Source organism: Haliotis rubra, unplaced genomic scaffold (genome assembly GCF_003918875.1).
Source record: "Haliotis rubra isolate DU_JTF1 unplaced genomic scaffold, ASM391887v1 Scf504, whole genome shotgun sequence".
Classification (NCBI taxonomy): Eukaryota; Metazoa; Mollusca; class Gastropoda; order Lepetellida; family Haliotidae; genus Haliotis; species Haliotis rubra.
This window is the reverse complement of record NW_025767196.1, coordinates 90,685-112,724: the sequence shown is the minus strand read 5'-3', so window position 1 is coordinate 112,724 and position 22,040 is coordinate 90,685. Positions and strand designations below refer to the sequence as shown.

At 41.3% G+C, this 22,040-nt stretch overlaps 1 protein-coding gene and 1 long non-coding RNA gene across 2 annotated transcripts in view; one reads left to right on the top strand and one right to left on the bottom strand.

Moving 5' to 3' along the window:
* LOC124291998 overlaps positions 1–22,040 on the bottom strand; it is a 152,990-nt gene that overhangs the window by 90,971 nt on the left and 39,979 nt on the right.
* On the top strand, positions 12–21,713 carry LOC124291999. The gene is made up of 3 exons (XR_006902338.1): positions 12–23; positions 18,353–18,356; positions 21,617–21,713. It is a non-coding gene; the product is annotated as an uncharacterized LOC124291999 (long non-coding RNA).

Below are 22,040 nucleotides of genomic sequence, written 5' to 3'. Positions count from 1 at the left end.
TTGAGACTTGCAGTATACAAGACGTGTGGGTATATATTTAGACAATGCATAGCAGTGTGAGGTATTTGCAATTCTTCCTGGCTCAGCCAGATGTTTGTCAGCATGTACCAAGTAGTACTACAATAGACAGAAATATCCGCACAGCTGCAGTATCAGATTACGATATCAGAAACAATGAGGCAACATTGAGACAATGCGACTGGCCACAACATATGATAATATTACACCAATACTTTCAGCCTAACAGTTTGTTATTAATATAATCTTGTCTCTTGATAACCTGCACACATCACTCAAACACTTAGCTATGACAGAAAAGAATGAATGTCCCAGAAAAACAGAATATATTTACCTCAGCAATACAATGGGACAACAGTGAGTTTGGTTTTACGCTGTATTGCAGCATTATCACAGCAGGGGACACCAGAAATGGGCTTCACTCATTGTATCCATGTGGGGAATTGAACCTGGGTCTTCGGTGTGACGAGCAAACACTTTAACCACTAGGCTACCCCACCACCCCCACAATGGGACAACAGACTTTCAACAGCATCTACAGTACACCTCAAACCTGATGACTCTTGTTGGTGAATATCCAGTATTAATTGAGACCTCAGCATCAGCAACAATGTTCCACAATCTTCTGACACAACTACAGCATCTACACCAACACCTCAAACCTGATGAATCTTGCCTGTAAATATCCAACACTGATGGAGACCTCAACATCAGCAACAATGCTCCAGCATCTTCTGTTACACAACAGCATCAGTGACACTACCACAACAATGTAAGTGACACAGTTCCCTGGCTAGGTATGAGATGAACATATAGCTGCATCTTAGCAGGACATGCAGTGACAACCCAGTACATAATCTCCGTCAGCTATTGGGTGTAAACAACTTACGTGTGCTCCGACAGTGGCTTGAAGCAGACATACCGGTCCTGCGACAACAACACACGAGTTTGACGTTCAAGTCTCAAGAGTTGATTAGTAAACAAACGAAGATGAAGAACTAACATGGGACATTCCTGTGTAATTCTGAGCTGTGATGAACGGGATGAAACGAGGAGTGTACTGGGGAGAGAATCAGGGTAATGCTATTGTTCTAAGGGGGGACTATCTCAGGATGTCAAGTCAATCTGCTTCACCTGAGGTACGGACAGCCAATCAGCCAGTGATACAAAATGTGGATCGACAGATCAGATAATACTAACAGCTAGTCTCTGAAATGAACATATTTTACAGAATATAAAAGTTTTTAAATTAAAATCATAAGTACAATAAAAAGGAGCCCAGAGACTTTCTTCATTTCTGAAGCTGTGGAAATCTAGACTTGCCACATAATCTAGACTTGAGTGGGCTTTCTTGGATATATTTGCTTCAGGGTCTGTATGACAGACTAACGATTAGATTGAATGGACAAAATTTTCTCTTATCTGTACTGAATAAAAAATGGACGTTTACAAAATGCTATCATTCTATATAGGATATTCTTCAAACGCTTTAAGGCAACAAGTAGATATTTTTTAAGTTATCTTGTTAGAATATTCTGGTTAATTCTCAAAATATGGACCACTATGATGTTATGTTCAATTTGGTGAGTGAGTGAGTTGGTTTAGAACAACTTTAACCAATCATATCACAGCATGTCAGGGTCATTCAGAATGTTTGTTTGTTTTGTGTTTTTGTTTTACACCGTACTCCACAATATTCCAGCTCTATGGTGTCATTTTGTAAATAATCGAGTTTGGACCAGACAATCTAGTGATCAACAGCATCGAGATACATTGGGATACAATGACCTGTGTCATCCAAGTTGCGAGTTTGACCACCTGGTCCCTATAGTCGCCTCTCACGACAAGCATGGGCTGCTGAAGACCAATTCTAACCCGGATCTTCACGGATCTCATGCAGAAGGAAAGTCGTAAGAGGTGAATCCCATGACAACAGGTATGGTATAAACAGACCCATGATAATACAAGTAAAACTAGGATTCAAACCCACGACAGCAGCCTGGCCTATGGTCAGATGACCATGCATATCCCAGCAAGCATGTGATAAGATAAGCAAGTTGAGATGGTGGTTCATCACTGATGTCCAATCTTAGTCTGACCTGAGGTTTGATGACCATATCCCAGCAAGGAGAACAAGGTAAGCTAATGTCCTGGTCATTGTGTGACCAGGGCCCAGCATGGGGCAACTGCATGGTGGGAGTACATTTATATTTGGAAACAAACTGACCTTCAGCAGCCAGGGTTCATCAGTGGTCCACACCTGGCACTCTATGCTCCTATACATGGGAGAATAAGTTCCTTATGATGAAAAAAGCACAGGATTTGTGTTTGATGTTTAGGTTGAAATCAAGACATTTTGGCATTTTGTAGCTAATTTTAGCCATTATATATAGAACTATGCCTTTGAAAATGTTTTGAACAGTCCCTGAACCACATTATTTTCCCCTCTGCCTAGTCCTCCCTGCAATGCTTAAGCCCTCAATGAAGCAAGTCTCGATTACCTCAGGTTCTGAATCTCGCATGTGACTGGCGCTCCTTTTCTATTTAATTGGGTTTATTTGTTACAATGAAAATGATATATTCAGAGACTGGACGTTACTATAAAGGATCCTGTGCTCCATTATTTCAGTAATTTCTTATTCCCTTCCTCATAAGCAAGATTGATGCTTAACTTATGCGAAACTTTGATACGCGAAAGATTGATGCGAAACTTAACATCATGACACCTCTATTTGATACTGCTTTCTAATTCATATGGAAGCCATCTAGTATTACTGTTTGGAAGGAGTGAGTGAGTATAGTTTTATGTCGCCTTTAGCAATATTCCAGCTATAATATAGCTGGTTTCAGGCATTTTATCCATATCGGGAATCAACCCCGGTGTTTGGCGAGGCAAGTGAACACTTGACCCACAAGGCTACCCCACCTCTTCTTGTTTGGAAAGAACCATACTTTGGTGAAGCAAGAGACACATTTAGTGAAAAACTCCCAGTTGTGAATGAGCCATAATTCATCCAAATGGCTAATGTGATCCCAGATGTTAATGTTTATGTCCATACCACATTATCTTTAAGCTGGGAGGAAAATATTACCATGGATATAAAGAGCAAGAGTATGTGATCAAATGTGTTAAAACGCTTTAGCCCGCTACACTGTCAAGTCATTTGGCATATGTTAGAGCTGTGCTGTGCTGTGCGACTGTAAAAGTACCAGTTAATTATGTGTGTACAGTGGTGGCCGGAAACCTGGCGTGTTGGGCTACAAATGCCCCACATGTATGGAAATATGATACTGTCACCAGGGCTCACATGTCTCACACCATTGTGTTGTGGACCTGCTAATTACAGCCACAACATGCCAGCTCTGTGTGGGGTCGAAGGAATTAACAAGGGGAGGTGGTGAGGTTGCATGGCCAACTCTGTGTAGGGCCAGGGGGACGGCTATGGGTGACAGCGTGGAGACCAGGGGCAGGTGGTGAGGTAGCAGGGCCAGTTCTGTGTAGGGCTAGGGGGACTTCTATGGGTGACAGCGTGGAGACCAGGGAGAGATGGTGAAATGGTGAGGTAGCAGGGCCAGTTCTGTGTAGGGCTAGGGGGACTTCTATGGGTGACAGCGTGGAGACCAGGGAGAGATGGTGAAATGGCGAGGTAGCAGTGCCAACTCTGTGTAGGGCCAGGGGGACTTCTATGGGTGACAGCGTGGAGACCAGGGGAGATGGTTAGGCGACAGCAAGGTGATGAGTGTAATATGGTGACTACAAGGTGGTGAAGGAGAGCTGGTGGTGAAGAGGGGGTCATGGTTAGGTGACAAGGGGGTGATAATACAGGGACCTGTAATTGAGGGTATCAAGGAAGTCAGAACAGATAACAGGATGTTTCCATTACTGGGACCACGTTTCGAGTAGCCGAACCCTTGGCTGACAGAGCTTTGTCCAAAATCTGATGACACTGTCACAGTCATTTAATCAGAGGGTATGCCAACACCACACACTGTAACATCCCACCTTGTATCACACACCAATATATTCCACTGACGTAAAGAACCTGCTGACAGTTTCCTCATCTTCTAAAGGTTGACATGCCAACACCATACACTGTAACTTCCTACCCCGTATCACCCGTGAAGGTCCGGGTTAGAATATTGATTTTCAGTAACCCATGCTTGTCGTAAGAGGAGACTAATGGGATTGGGTGTTCAGGCTCGCTGACTTGGTTGACACATGTCATCGGTTCCCAATTGTGTAGATCGATACTCATGCTGTTGATCACTGTATTGTCTGGTCCAGACTCGATTATTTACAGACCGCCGCCATATAGCTGGAATATTGCTGAGTGCGGCGTAAAACTAAACTCACTCACACCTACCCCATCTTAACACTGATGTTAAGAACCTGCTGACAGTCCCCCTGTCTTCTATTGGGAGGGAAATGTCAACACCCTATGCTGTAACATCGCACCTCGTATCACACACCAATATCTACCACACTGACATATACCATACATGCTTTTAAGAGGAGCTGCTGATGGGGAAAACATAGACACCCAACACTTAACATCCCACCCGTATCCCATACCTGAAGTCCATCCCTATCACACACCTGTAGCCCTGTTATTCGACCCTCTGTGAAGGTCAGGAAGTTCTACATAACAGAGGGCCTGGAAGCCCCTGACATGTCTCTCACTGAGCTGTCAGATAATGCTGGATTCCGCACACAACATCCAGGCCTGGTTCACTTTGATCTGACTCTCACACTAGACATGCGTTACTCTGTGTGATAAGCAAGGTATTGTTCCGTACACACTGATCTACATTCATGACAATGGATGAAGGTATTTATATTAGCTGTAACACACTGTATACCACATGGGAAATATTTCTGTGTAATCTGGGAGACAATGAAACAAGAAATGAGCTAAGAAACAACATGATTGAACTTACAAAACAAGTCTTGAATTTCAAATCCAAGCTTGGCAATCATAAGTAACCTACTTTTGAAACTTAAAAATAACTTTCTGCTCTGTGTAAAGCAGAGGTTTTTTTTATGTAAATGAATATCAGTTTCAAAATAATTAATAAACAATATCTTGCTTTTCACTCCTGAAGTATGGCTTGTTTATTTGTTGTTTAAGTGAGTAAGTGAGTTTACTTTTACGCTGCACTCTGCAATATTCCAGTTATATGGCGGTGGTCTGTAAATAATCGGGTTGGGGCCAGGCAATCCAGTGATCAACACCATGAGCATCGATCTGCGTAATTGGGAACCAATGACATGTGTCAACCAAGCCAGCGGGCCTGACCGCCCGATCATGTTAGTCGCTCTTACGACAAGCATGGGTTACTGAAGATCAATATTCTAACCCGGACCTTCACAGGTTTTGTTGTTTAAAGCCGCACTCAGTAATACATGTATTCCAATAAGTACTGGTCTTATTGCTGACAACAAATAGTGTAGGTCCTAAGAAATACTATAATGCAGGTCTTAATCTCATGTTTTGTTGATCAAATCACCAATGATTGCAAGGGTTGGTACCATGAAAAAGTACTGAAACACTCATCACCTTGAGCTACAACAGGAATGAAGAGTTATCTGCACTTGGCTGGACCTGGATATGCTTGTTACACCTGTTCAGTGTTGAGTGTTTCTCTGTTGTCCTGGGTATGTTTACAGCCTACCCGGCATGTCCAGTTATATTGCTATAAATCACACACAGGGTCACTACTGTCAACACGACTGTAAACACACTTGCCCTACAAACTCTTGCTTTCACGGAGGTATGTGAAAAATTCAGACTGCACATTTATATTCCATTTACTTCGTGAAATTAATGTGGATGTTTTCAAAACCTGTTTTAATAAAACTAGGACGGAGATATAAATACACCTGTTCTACAAAGTAAATGTAATGCAATACTCAATAGTGCTCAGTGTGTAGTGATTGTGTGTAGTTTGTGTGATTATTGGAGTATGGGGGGGTACGTGGAGGAAATATGGTATTGAATTATTTAGATGGGTTTTTTTGAGAGTTTACCCACTCAAAAATTGAGTTGCACCAGGTGCAAGTTCAGCTAATAGCAAGATTGCACTTTGTATTATAGGGTTGCACCAGTGCAAGTAACAAAGTACTAAATCGAGCCCTGTGTAAGGTAAGTCGTATGTGTGTGGTTGGAGTGAGTGAGGGAGGGTGTGTGCAACTGAGCGAGCACGCGTGCATGTGTGTTGGAGTATGGGGCCATGATTTATGTGTGGCATGTTAGGTTCGCAGGGAATAACGTGATTGGATGGTCAACTGACTTGGTTGAAGCATGTTTGTTGATACTGAATTCTTTACATGAGTGCCAATGATGTCAGTCACTGACTTGTCTGGTCCACACTTGATTCTTAACAGACCATTGTCATACAGCAGGAATATCAGTGATTTGCGCTATCAAACAACACAGAAGATCCAGCCACAATATGCATATATGAATTCAGAGGTGAGGTGAGGTGAAATTGGGTTTAACGTCGCACTGGAGAATATTTCGCTCATATGACGACATGCATGCGTGTATATGTGTGGCTGTTTGTACTAGCCCCGACTGAAGCTGTTTTTATAGTGCTAGCCCACTGAGATACCATGCCGCAGTGAAGCATAAATACCGCACTCAGACACATTATACTGACTCTGAGCCGACCAGTCCTTGTTGTACCCATTAATGCCAAGTGCCAGGCAGGGAACAACAAGTACCATATTTCAACGTCTTTTGGTATGACGCGGTCGGGGATCGAACCCACGACCTTCCGCTCTCCCGGAAAGACGCTCTAACCACTATACCACGGTGGCGGTCATATGAATTCAGAGACCATATGATAGATGATATATCATATGGTCTCTGGTGAATCACAGCTATTTGCATATACAAACATGGACACTCCTTTATGTACTTTTAACATAATACACTTTCCTTAACACAGATTTCTTCTGGCTGAAATGACTACCTCTGTGAGCATATGAACCTCTAACCAACAGAAAACAAGATAAAGGGCACCAGTTTACTAAACCAGTGTCTCAGCATACATACTAGACTAATGCTTAGTCTCTGAATATATATAACTTTGATAGTAACAAACAAGCCCATTTAAATTGAAAAGGAGCCCCAGGGATACCAGAGATTCAGAACCTGAACCTGAGGAAATCTAGACTTGCTTTATTTAGGGCTTTAGCATTGCAGGGAGGGCTAGGCAGTAGGGAAAATAATGTGGTTCAGGGACTGTGAGACAGACTACATTGCAGGGAGGGCAAGGCAGTAGGGGAAATAATGTGGTTCAGGGACTGTGAGACAGACTACATTGCAGGGAGGGCTTGGCAGTAGGGAAAATAATGTGGTTCAGGGACTGTGAGACAGACTACATTGCAGGGAGGGCTTGGCAGTAGGGAAAATAATGTGGATCAGGGACTGTGAGACAGACTACATACATACAACACCAGTGCCAGATTGCTGGTTGAGTTCACCCAATCACATTCCAGGACCTTGGTGTGTGTATATTTCTGTTATTACCATATGTTGCTGGGAGTGACCTCCAACAGAAGCCAGAAATAATGGAGTGTGTCAGACCTCATCCTTTTATCTCTGACAACAGCATATGTTATACAGCGTATTCCATACCAGTGATTACAGAGCTGTATCATGTACTTGGAACCATGCCTGGCAGGAGAGACTAATTCCGCAATTAGTCAGCTAAAGTGATACCTTGAGAAAAACACACCTTCTGCTGGGATCAACTCCCGTACAGATGGGTTTGTTTACAAATTGGTTTCAAGGAGGAGGTAATTATTGTGCTGAGATGATAAAATTCTCACCGAAACTGATCCTTAAAAGAAGTGCCTCAGTTTCAAATATCAGTGGTAGGTCATTCTTGATCCCATCACCACTGGAATGTACTCTGATTACTACATGCTATATAAGGCGATATAGGCTAAGTCCGTACTTTTTCAGGTTATAGACCATGGATCTGTGTGTATATTGTAGTACAGATAATAAACTTGATATACCATTCAATATCCATGGTATATTTTGAACTCATGGAAACCTGATCCACCCAGGAAATATTCTTAGTTTGGAACTGAAAATTGTCTTTGGCCAGTATGTAAGGATAACCTATTATGAGATTAAAATTATACTTGACATCAGAGAACACTGAACGTCTGACAAACTGACATGGGCTATCTGGCTATCACTACTTACCATCCTCAGAATCTGAATTCATGCTTTGTATATAGTAGTTTATGGCCATTGATTTTGCAAAGTGATCGAAATTCAATTTAGGAAAGACAAGAATATGTTTTCTTAAGTAGAAATACACATATTTGGAAGGGCATTATCAATCACACACCAGCAGTGTTAAGCATGAGTGGGTGTGTGTGAGTGAGTGAGTGAGTGAGTGAGTGAGTTTAGTTTTATGCCACTTTTAGCAATATTCCAGCAATATCACGGTGGGGAACACCAGGAATGGGCTTCACACATTGTACCCATGTGGTGAATCGAACCCGGGTCTTCAGCGCGACGAGGACCACTTTAACCACTAGGCTACCCCACCGCCCCTGTTAAGCATGAACACTCTCAATGCTTAACACAACAAAACCTGATCTGTGACAGTAGTCAGTGATATTAACAGAGACACGACATTCTAGAAGTTCATCAGCTGTATAATCACTGTTTACCCTTTGTTCAACAGTCCTCCCTTCACCAGGATTAGCACAAAAGGGAGTCCTCAATAAGGCTAATACATACATTATTTGTCTTCTCAACTGTGAACTTTACCGACATTTTGACTGGCACTGTAAGTGCTGTACAAGCATAATGTATGGAGATATAATATTGTGTCCCAACATCAGACTGGTTGGGTAGGAAAATATACAGTAGCAGGGCTATACGACATTTATACCCTAGCAGTGTTGTTGCTGACAATAACACTTAACTTTAAATGTCAACAGACTCTTTTATGTGCCTTAGCTGAAGTTGTTGCATACTTCGGACCTTGTTGCATATACATGTACATTTCATTCAGAGCTTGCCCATGTATGTTTCTTGTTCTATATATCCTGTGATTACGAAAGTTGAAATGGTTCTACTTCATTGTTTGTTTTAGCTGAAATGTAAAACCATAATAGTAAAACTACCGGTACTCGAACACATAATGCTGAATGATTTAGGTCAATAGTAAGTTCCAAGCAATGTATTGCAACTTTTAGCTGGCAGCAGATAGACAGCACATAGATAGATAGATAGATAGATAGATAGATAGATAGACAGATAGATAGACAGATAGAGATAGATAGAGATAGATAGATAGAGAGAGAGAGAGAGAGAGAGAGAGAGAGAGAGAGAGAGAGAGTGAGTGAGTGAGTGAGTGAGTTTAGTTCTTAGCAATATTCCAGCAATATTATGGCCAGGGGAATAAAACCCGGGTCTTCGGCATGACGAGCAAATATAACCACTAGGCTATCCCACCGCCCTGCAGCAAAAGAAGCAAGGCTTCAAATAAAGTTGTTCGAATCCCCACATGGGTACAATGTGTGAAGCCCATTTCTGGTGTTCACCGCCGTGATGTTGCTGGAATATTGCTAAAAGCGGCGTAAAACCAAACTCAGTCAGTCAGTCAGTCAGTCAAATAAAGTTAGTGAACCTTGGCCCCATTGTTCTCCATTAAAGAAAACTACAAGAAACTGTTCCTTTTCACTTACTCAGTCACACATAATGGGCACAATCTATTGGTATATATGTCCTCCTTGGTGGTAGATATGATCACTGAGTGGAGTATACAGCGGTTGTACCACAGCTCCTGACCCATATACACCCTGTGACAGTGTAATTACATACATGCCTACACAGCTAGACCAACGATTACCAGGACCTTTCAGCCAGGGCATTCTTCTACAATGTTTCCCAAACATATCATCTTCCATTCACCGAAAGGTATGCAGAAAATCACCTAGTTTCCCACGACAATGTAGTCCATATTCCCTGACATTCCACAACAATGATAGACCTGTACAGGTGAGAGAGATTGTCTCATGTCCAGTGCTGGGGGCCATGTTACCAGGTGAGATACGCACATCATGACAAGTTTGTCTACAATGCTCAGCCAGTGGAGCAGTTAATAACACTATTTGCTATACAACTGATCTTAAACAAGCGGACAACTGACCTGTCCAGTGTCCAGTGCTGGGGGCCATCTTACCAAGTGAGATACGCACATCATTTGTCTACAAATGCTCAGTCAGTGGAGCAGTTAATAACACTATTTGCTATACAACTGATCTTAAACAAGCGGACAACTGACCTCGAACAGGATCATAGGTTACCCAAGTCAAGACAGGAAAAGAACTTGTTATACTTCCTTGTGGATTCGCTTTCATTCAGCAACTGACGAGATTGGGCGGTCAGGCTTGTTGACTTGGTTGACACATGTCATCGCATCCCAATTGTGCAGATTGATGCTCATGATGTTCATCACTGGATTGTCTGGTCCAGACTCTAATATTTACAGATCACCGCCATATAGCTGGAATATTGCTGAGTGCGGCATAAAACAACCAACTGATCTTTCATTCAGTAGACTGCAACTCTGCAGAAGATCATTTCTTAAATCTGGTGAAAACTATAATTACATTGTAACCATGAACTGTGTTTATGGACAGATAACTCTTTGCTGTACAAATGCCACACAACATTACACAACATTGATCAATAATATAATAAATCTACACTGATATGATAGAAATGATTTCTTACCTCTACTTTTATTGTCTTAAATCCATAGAGAATAAAATAGAAATATAACTATTTGTCCAATGTGAGCACTGTTCCATATTCAAATCTGATCAAAAAAAGGGGAGATCACTCTCGAACTTCTGAACCACAGTGTTGGCCATTTAAGTGACATTTTGTCCTGTTTCTCCTACAATACTCCTATATTTGATTACTTCCTCACTTAAACTTTGACAGTTAGATGCAGGAAGCTGGAGAGAAAAACGACTCTAACAAACGGGTTTTCCGTGACAATGCAACATGCCTGAGAAATTGCTGGTGCTGCAGGTTACTGGTTGTGTGTGCAGAAAGAAGTGCAGGTTCCATCAACAGGGGAAACGTGGCAAGAAAACCAAACAGGCAGGAGCATCATAACGACAGTTTTTATGCAGCTACAAAAAAGCAAAGTTCAAAACTACCTCAAACTGTTGTTCCTAAATAACAATTTTGACATTTTTTTCAGTCAGAATAACAGAGATGTTGCTGTAAACAAATGTCGAGAGTTTACGAGTAACGCGTGTTCACAGCGTAAGGTGCACAGATGTGCTACTGCTGATGTCTAATCAGAGATACACTGGTTCAACATAATGCAGCTAAATATATTCACATTTGAAACATCTTTTGAAATGCACAGATCTCAACATCAACAGTGATCATGGTGACTCATTCACACATATGTTACTATATGTTAAACATACTGATTAAGTTTGATAAGAATCATTCCCCATGGAGGGAGGGAGGGAGCAAGCGAGTGAGCGAGAGGGAATGAACAAGGGTTGTTCCTTGTTGAACAATACCTGCATGAGTGAGTTGGATTTTACGCTGCTTTTAGCAATATTCCAGCAATATCACGACGGGGGACACCATAAATGGGCTTCACACATTGTGCCCATGTGGGGATTCGAACCCCGGTTGTCAGCGTGATGAGCCGACACTTTCACCATTAGGCTACCCCACCGCCCAATACATGCATGAAAGAAGCAAAAGTAAACAGTGACCCATGCTTGTTGTAAGAGGCGCCTAACCGGATCGGGTGGTCAGGCTCGCTGACTTGGTTGATATGTTATCATATTCCAATTGCGTACATCGATGCTCGTGCTGTTGATCACTGGATTATGTGGTCCAGACTCATAAAGCTGGAATACTGCCGAGTGTGGCATTAAACAATAAACAAACTAACAGTAAGAAGCTATATTGTTCGGATTTGGAGAATGCGCCAGATCAAACATCGACTATCCCTCAACCCAACACAGATGAACATTTGTACCAGGTTGTCAACATGGCGTCGTGGACCCTGACACCCCCTTTCCTTTCACTGTATCTCACACAGCTTAATCGGCCTTGAGATGTGATAACTCTTTTCCTAGCTAGCTCCTCCAGACAATCAGTTAAGATAAGAAACATCTTCAAGCCATGTGATACGGAACAATAGATCCTGCTGCTGATGTTGGCAGCAAGGATAAGCAACTGTATCCCTATCACAATAAACAACTTACTCTGGGAGAGGGGAGAGAAATTTAACACTGGAAATACATTCAACATTCCTCTCCCACATTTGCAATTGTCATTTTGTAGGTATATACATTTGTAGTAAATATTTGTAATGTTAATCAGCATTAACAAGCAGCAAACACAAACCAGATGCTGATCAAATTTCATTGGCCAAAAATAAAAGGAAACATTCTAGTTTCAACAGATAATGTACCATTCAGTAAATAAACTTTTAACACCTAAATACCAGTTTGTTGCCCATTGCTTCATCAATGTCCATGATGTTGATCACTGGATTTTCTGGTCCAGACTCAATTATTTACAGACCACCGCCATATAGCTGGAATATTGCTGAGTGCAGCGTAAAACAGCAAAAAAACAAACCAGTTCTTTGAGTGTGTTGCATTTTTCACTGGTTACACGTCAAATTTGATCAGTTGTAACCACTGCTGATGTCTAAACAATCATGCACGGTAGACTGAAATAACTGGCTACTGAGGTTTAGATGTCAGTCTGCATCAGGTGGAAGCTCTCTCCAGAAGCAACACATCAACCTCTCCTTCACCCATGGAATACAATCAGTCTATCAACAGACATCAGACAGATCTGTGTCATGAGATACACAACAATAGCTCCCCAACGGCTGCTGCAGTCAGAGCACCTGGTATGGAATACACACTGTATATACCTGGCTCGTATCAACACCTGTACATCTGTACATCAACACCATCACAGTGGGGATGGAGTCAGCACCTTCTGCAGCATACTACAGCGTGGGAGGAAGGGGAGGATATACCACTTATTACGTTCACACAAGAAAATATCATATCTCTGAAATGTTATTATATATCTCTGCAATAACTTGAGATAGTTCCTCTGATACCTGCACCATTCAGTCCAAACCAAAACACAGAAGTTCAAAACTGATTCAGTAAAAAGTTTCAGATTTCTCAGTCCTGGAGGTGACTTTCACCAAGGTTATCTCCCCTTGGTAGTTGCAGACGTTGAATCAACGAGGTTAGCGCTTCACACTAGTGTTTTCGACAGTAACAAAGTGTTGTTATTAAAGTATAAAGGCCAAGGTTAATGTGAGATTGCATCCAGCCTAACAGGACATATTTGGTAAAAGTCCTGACTCTTGTCAAGGCTCATGGAACTACTGTCAGTGTAGTTGTTATGGTAACATGAGGGCACCTGCTGACATCTGAGTTGTCATCACCTGTAGGTTTACCTACATTTAAGTACATCAACACACACTATGATGACTGACACCTGTCAGGTGAGATACCTTCACAATTCAAGCACTGACTTTTTCATGATTGTTCATGCTATATTGTTTGGCACATATGCTGCTTAGATGATTAACTATGGCTGTCAGAGATGACATACTTGCTTAATGACACACTGACTTTCAACACTGACTATTTAGTATGATACACTAGTCATTCAATATTTGCACAATAGGATACACTGGTTATTCAATATTTGCAGAATATCATTCACTGGTTATTCAATATATCTGTATCTATATTTCTTGTACCTACTGTGTAAATATTTGTAGCTTATAGAATATTGCCACTGTTTCTTCATGGAATGCTATGCAATAAATATCTTATCTTATCTTATCTTATTTGCACAATAGGATACACTGGTTATTCAATATTTGCACAATAGGATACACTAGTCATTCAATATTTGCACAATAGGATACACTGGTTATTCAATATTTACACAATATGATGCACTGGTTATTCAATATTTGCGGAATATCATTAACTGGTTATTCAATATTTGCATAATATCATACATTGGTTATTCAATATTTGCAGAATATGATACACTAATTATTAGATATTTGCAGAATATGATACACTAATTATTCAATATTTGCAGAATATGATACTCTGGTGTGTGCTGCTGGATAGAACCAAATATTGAAAAAAGCTCTACTGATACAAGACCAAATTGTGAACAGATCATTTCTAAAATATTACAATAAACAAATAAACATACATCAGATCAAGAATACCTTTGTCATTAATCAAATTCTTTCATTTCTAGATACAAGGTACGTAAAAACCATTAATAATTTCACTGAAACATGAAATATATCTGAAATACATCCTACCTTTTTGGATTAATCATGCCTTGAAACATTCACCCCCTTTGTTCAAGCACCTGCTGTTTTCTGTGATAGCAACATGTTGCACCGTTCCTTGTAACAAGAAACTCTGGTGACACAGTGAACACACGACCTAACAGACAATAAACTGCCTGAAAATATCAGGTTATAACTGTTGCTGGAAAAATTAAATATGGGCTGCAACAAAGTCGCACAAATCCATAGTTCTACCTGAAAATCTGTCAATCAATACTATCCCTTTGTAGTGTGGAAGAATCAGGCGATAGTTCAGGCTCACAGAGGCCTGACAAAGGCCAATCAAAAAAGCATCCAGTGATACCATATTACTCAACCGCTTTCATTGAGAGGGTCGTGGATCAATAAACAGCAACTCTTGTGACCTGTCGGCCAGGATGTCAGTGTAGGCTTCAGAATAATTCATGCAGTTATGTCATATCATTCCTGTGCCTTGGAACAGCAAGGAAGTCACATCACTTCTGTGACTCGGAACAGCAAGGATGTCATATCACTCCTGTGCCTTGAACAGCAAGGATGTCATATCACTTCTGTGCCTTGAACAGCAAAGATGTCATATCACTCCTGTGCCTTGAACAGAAAGGATGTCATATCACTCCTGTGCCTTGAACAGAAAGGATGTCACATCACTCCTATGCCTTGAACAGCAAGGATGTCATATCACACCTGCACCTTGGAACAGCAGGGATGTCATATCACTCCTGTGCCAAATGGAACAGCAGGGATGCCATATCACTCCTGTGCCTTGAACAGCAAGGATGTCATATCACTTCTGTGCCTTGAACAGCAAGGATGTCATATCACTCCTGTGCCTTGAACAGCACGGATGCCATATCACTTCTGTGCCTTGAACAGCAAGGATGTCATATCACTCCTGCCCCAAGGAACAGCAAGGATGTCATATCACTCCTGCCCCAAGGAACAGCAAGGATGTCATATCACTCCTGTGCCTTGGACAGCAAGGATGTCATATCACACCTGCACCTTGAACAGCAAGGATGTCATATCACTCCTGTGCCTTGAACAGCAAGGATGTCATATCACTCCTGCCCCAAGGAACAGCAGGGATGTCACATCACTCCTGCCCCAAGGAACAGCAAGGATGTCATATCACTCCTATGCCATGGAACAGTAATGATATCATTTCATTCACTATACAAGCCTGATATATTAACTACATGTATTATAAAAATGTCTGTCACGTGTTTAAACAGTTCAGCAAAAGTACACTTCACATTCAGGAAGAAGATACACATGACAGAGGTCCAGATGAAAGCTGAAGTGGTGAAATGGGAAATGTCCCTTAGGCTTTCAAACTACCATTGCAAAAAAACACTGCCATGCTTCACAGTCTGATTACATTAAATGCACACTCACACATTAGCAGGTTCTAGAGAAGTTCCATCCTCTACAAAATAAATACTACAACTGACCCCAATTACACAGAAGCCAAGTAAAGATCAACTCTGACAGATGACAGGGATGTAGAAAACCCACATCTGCAGAACTCTATCACAGCTTTTGTAATCAATGGGGTCATTGTGAGACCTAAAAAAGTGTGTTGTGGTTCTGATTACCCAACCGACCCTTGAATTCTGGCGCTGACCCTATTTTTTTAAGTGGTATGAATAAAATATGCGTTCAGATACCATTGTTTTTCACGGCACCGATGGACATCGGTCGTTCTGATAAAGTCGACATGATGGCCGCAAGCTGGATTAAATAAATAATTACACATTGATAAATGTGTTATTAGTTTGTACTTTACTTCTAAAAGAAATGAAAAAAATGAAGAAAAAAAATCTGACCTACCTACCCTAAATTTTAAAGAGCTGTAATCGGAACCACAACATTGTTTTATTTGGCCTGATTATTCTACTGAGGCTGTGCTAAATCTTTAATTTTAACAGAAGTGTTACGAGGATCCTGGACTTCATAGCAGTGTAGATCTGCCTCATATACAGCAACAAATATACTGACAGAAACAAATAAAGGAACACAGGAAAATTCAAGTGTTCCTTTAATAATTTCCAGTTTTCATCATCAGCTTTGTATATTGCTGTGGCAGAAAATCTGAGAAGAAATAAAGGAACACTGCCATGAAGTAGTGTTCCCTTATTTGTTTCCCTCAGTATATATATATACCAAGGCATTACTCATGAGTCTTCAGATTTATAGACTAAGTAGTTTACAAAAATATATAAAATATACATATTTCAGAGAGTGGTTGATATTCTTTATATTGCCCACAGCCAGGCCTAGGTGATAGTGTCTTGGAAGGAGGGAAAACCTGAGGTTGATAGCATGAGCATAATTCAGTTGAATCAAAATGACATGTCATCCATCATCATTAGGAAACTCTTACGACAAATCTGGGGAATTTTGGACCTATTCTGATCTTGAAGAATAACTGGGAATTAAAGACAGACTAAAAAATGCCCTATGTCCATTTGAACACTAGACCAACAGCTCCCACAATTAACAGAATATGGAATAACAGATGTGATCAGTTCAGAAAATAGGGACATTAATTGGACATGTAGATTTAGGAGACATCAATATTCCCAATTGGAAGAAGGATCAGCATCTGCATCTCATATGGTAAAGGAGACTGTGAGTGAGTCTAGAAGCAGAGGACATTGACCCCAGCTGGCTTCAGCAGGGGCTTAACCTCCCTCTAACCCTCCTCCATCTCTGTATCCCACTCCTGGAAGGTGATATTGATTCATATTGTGCCGGGATATAACATTAGGTGGTACAGAGATGTGGCATCTAGTGTTTCACTATTTTGAAATGATTTCTGAAACTGGTACCGTGACAATAACCCCAACACATTGTATTAAAAAATTCCATTTTATCATATCTGTTTTATAACCTTATTTTCTGTGAGCATTTTTTAATATGTTACAGGAAAACAAATAACAGTGACCTCTGGGGGATATAAAATAACATCTAGCTGCACAGATGTGTATACAGAAATAGAGCAAGACACATCTCAATTCCTTTTTGGAACATTTAGATTTATCATCAATATCTGGCTCCCACAGTACATTGTGTTGGACATCTCTGATGAGATATCACTGTAATGAAGCAGTTTTACAGTGCTTTGACGACCACTGTGACATCACTGGTTTCTATGGCATCACAATCAAATGTCATCATCTCTCTGTAACTGTAGATTTATTTCATACTCGACACACTGGTTAGTTATCACAGTTTATATAATGATGATCTGGGATAAGGAACAGAATCCTCAAAGCCTTGAGATGTCCAACAAACAGCATATGAGAGCCATTTATTGGAATGTATTGATATTTTTGACGTAAAAAACACAAGGGGAGATCCTCTATGTAATTTGATACATTGACATTCATTCCCTATTGACTAAATAATCTTCAACATAATCTTCAAGTCTAATCAGGTGAGTAGTTCATTAATTTGAATTAAACATGCAAAGTGTTGAAATTCTTTGAGGGGCATTTCAGAAGTTGAGTTGATGAAGAATGATGACAATTTTTATGGATATACAACTTCTTTTATTCTGTGAAGGGCGACGTTTCGACATAGATTCTAATGTCACTTGCTTGACAACAACATTAGAATCTATGAATAAAAGAAGTTGTATATCCATAAAAGATTGTCATCATTCTTCAAAGTGTTAAAAGACAAAAAACATTTACTGATGCTTTAGTCGTGTACCTGAGATGCTGATGAGTATTTCATGCAGGTATTATCTCTGATGCTGCTACAGGTAGGCCACATCAAACGGCATCAGCTGCACTCACCACCTCTATGCTAATGAGTGCAACTAACTTACAGGAAACATCAAAATAATATTTTTTACGTTTAAATGAAGTTTTGAAACATTTAAAATTATTTATCTCGTATCTTCAAACAGTGAAGTGCTTTCTACACTAACAGTGAACATGATCAAAGCCCAGCATTTCATTTTCCTAATATCTTCCTCCAGTTCATTCTGACACTATGGCTGTGCTAATGGACTGACAGACTGACTGAGTTTGGTTTTACGCCGCTTTTAGCAATATTCCAGCAATATCACGGCGAGGGACACCAGAAATGGGCTTCACACATTGTGCCCATGTGGGGATTCGAACCCGGGACTTCGGCGGGACGAGCCAACGCTTTTACCATTAGGCTACCCCACCGTCCCCCTGTGCTAATGGACAAACTGGCTAACGCACAAACATATGGGCAGATATATTTTTTAAATTTACAGATTAACATGATAGGTACATTCCAACACTGTAGTTTCGAACTTTGAAGTGTTAACCTATTCATGGCTGCCTGAAGTAATAGCTAGGTCTCTGCGTAACTCCTATTAAATCATTATTTTTGTTGTTGAGTCGAACCTCGAACCTCCGAGAGCACTTGACATATATGTCCCTTTGACTTGAACACATTGGTGTTTGACTATTTCAACCTCAACAAGATATGCGAATGGATCATTCAGAAAAAGATATTGAAATGATTCCATTTATAACAAATGTTTTGGATTTTGATTGTTATTTGAGAATTTGGTGTCCATAAAGATTGTCAATTCGTCTGTTACATGCCACTGACCTTTGAAGTTGTAAGTTGGGTTTTACGCCGCTTTTAGCAATATTCCAGCAATATCACCGCAGGAGACACCAGAAATGGGCTGCACACATTGTACCCATGTGGGGAGTGAGTGAGTGAGTGAGTTTAGTTTTACGCCTCTTTTAGCAATATTCCAGCAATATCACGGCGGGGGACACCAGAAATGGGCTGCACACATTGTACCCATGTGGGGAGGGAGTGAGTGATTGAGTTTAGTTTTACACCGCTTTTAGCAATATTCCAGCAATATCACGGCGGGGGACACCAGAAATGGGCTGCACACATTGGACCCATGTGGGGAATCGAACCCAGGTCTTCGGCGTGACGAGCGAACGCTTTAACCACTAGGCTACCCCACCGCCCCTTCGGCGTGATGAGTGAACGCTTTAACTACTAGGCTACCCTACTGCCCCTTCGGCGTGACGAGCGAATGCTTTAACCACTAGGCTACCCCACCGCCTTCGGCGACGAGAAAAAACGCTTTAACCACTAGGCTACCCCACCACCCTTCGGGCGTGATTTAATTTAACGCTTTAACCACTAGGCTACCCCACCACCCCTTCGGCGCGGACGAGTTTAACGCTGTAACCACTAGGCTACCCCACCACCCCTTCGGTGGATCGGCTTAACGCTGTAACCACTAGGCTACCCCACCACCCCCTTCGGTGACGAGCTTTAACGCTGTAACCACTAGGCTACCCAACCACCCCTTCGGGCGACGATCGAGCGCTGTAACCACTAGGCTACCCCACCACCCCTTCGCGCGACGAGTTTAACGCTGTAACCACTAGGCTACCCACCACCACCCCTTCGTGATGACGAGTTTAACGCTGTAACCACTAGGCTACCCCACCACCCCTTCGGGCGGACGAGCTTAATGCTTTAACCACTAGGCTACCCCACCACCCCCTTCGGCGTGACGAAGCGCGCTGTAACCACTAGGCTACCCCACCACCCCTTCGGCGTGACGAGCGAACGCTGTAACCACTAGGCTACCCCACCACCCCTTCGGCGTGACGAGCGAATGCTGTAACCACTAGGCTACCCCACCACCCCTTCAAACTTGTGAGATTTGTCAAAGTGACCTGGTGTTTGAACAACTTACATCAAATTTTCTTGGACTAAATATCTGCATCTTTGGATTTGCTCTCGAAAGAGGTAAGCCTCACAACAGCCCTTGTACAAAGATTGCTTTGTGCACGTGGGCCTGGACCCCTGGTACATCATCTTGATACATGAATCTGTCTAAACTCAGAAATGATTCTTCAGTTACGAAGTGACTCACCAACTGTCCAATAAGGAAGAAAACAGCAACCTGCAACCTACACACACGCTTGTCATCAGCTGACTGACTCACTCACTCAACATATCCCTATTCATATCCGGGACAATCTGACACCCCCACTTCATCCTGAAACTGTTTAGTTTTTTGGTATGTTGGTTAACACCATGGCCACTCATTCAGCTGTAGCCTAATGCCGTGTTATCAACAGATGTCTCTTCGCACAGATTTTATAAAAAGATCTAAATTGAATTTTGGATTCAGTGGCAGAGGAGCTGTGGCATGAGTTGAAATCAATATCCGAGATCTGTTGCTTTTCACATCCATTGTTGGCAGGGAGTTTTCATGGGATTGAGTGAGTGGGTGAGTGGGTGAGTGGGTGAGTGAGTGAGTGAGTGAGTGAGTGAGTGAGTGAGTGAGTGAGTGAGTGAGTGAGTGAGTGAGTGAGTGAGTGGGTGAGTGGGTGAGTGGGTGAGTGAGTGAGTGAGTGAGTGAGCGAGCTTTCAACAATATTCCAGAAATATCACAGTGGAGAACACCAGAAAAGGGCTTCACACATTGTACCCATTTGGAGAATTGAGCCCGGGTCTTCAGTGTGATGAGCAGACGCTCTAAACACTAGACTACTCTAAACCAAGAAAACAAGAAGAAAAATGGCCACTTGTTTAGCTTTATCAATAGTCTATAACATTAACTGTGTACTAAAATTACAACTTACTGGAATAAGAACTCTCTATTTTGGGTACAAATATTCCTCTGCTGGGAAATACAAAATAATTTTTTCCACAACTTTTCTAGGAGATTTAATTAATTTGCAAATCCTTAATATAAGGTGAGTATTAATGTCAAGTCTACTGTGGACACTGGATCTACAGAAATATTTTTGATGTACGTTGCTGTCTAACGCTATCACTGGCACAAATTCTCCTTCTGGGTGATATTAAAACATAATCAGACATTAGCCAAAGAGAAGTGAGTTAGTGAGTTTGGTTTTACGCCGCTTTTAGCAATATTCCAGCAATATCACAGTGGAGAACACCAGAAATGGGCTTCACACATTGTACCCATGTTGGGAATCGAACGATTTAACCACCGCCCCTTAGCCAAAGAGGAAGATTATCTTCACCAGGGATGTATCAATGTTGGGTCTGAATGCGCAGCTATCCATTGTCTGATGGCAACACTTCCTGAGTACCAGGAAAGACAGCTGTCTTCAGAAATGACTGCAATTGTTATTTCCACTTCCAAAATTTTCATATCTCTACTGACTGTATTCTAAAGTATCCTGAAGATTTTTATTTAATTTTTGTAAGGCCAGACCAATTGTATTTCTTGTCTTACGGATTCTTGTCCTCAGAAAACATAAAGGCAGGAGGGGGAAGAAAGAAAAAAGAAATCACCAGCCAAAGTAATATTCCTTTTAAATACATTTTTGGCACAAACAAAAAACACATTAGGATTTTATTTGTTAGCGGGGAAGATTCATTTTCTTTTCTTTTCTTATTCTTGATAAAATACGACTGGCGGGTTCCGTAAAACAAGAAATAAATTGGTCTGGCCTAATAACTGTTAATGTTTTATCAAAAGTTGACAAAATTATGAAAATGTCCTAATCCACTTGTTCTTGGTAAAATCCAGGGTTTTATATAGCTCTTTGAAAGTGGGAGTCCTGGGGACTCAGGGCATATTGGGAGTCCATCAATTT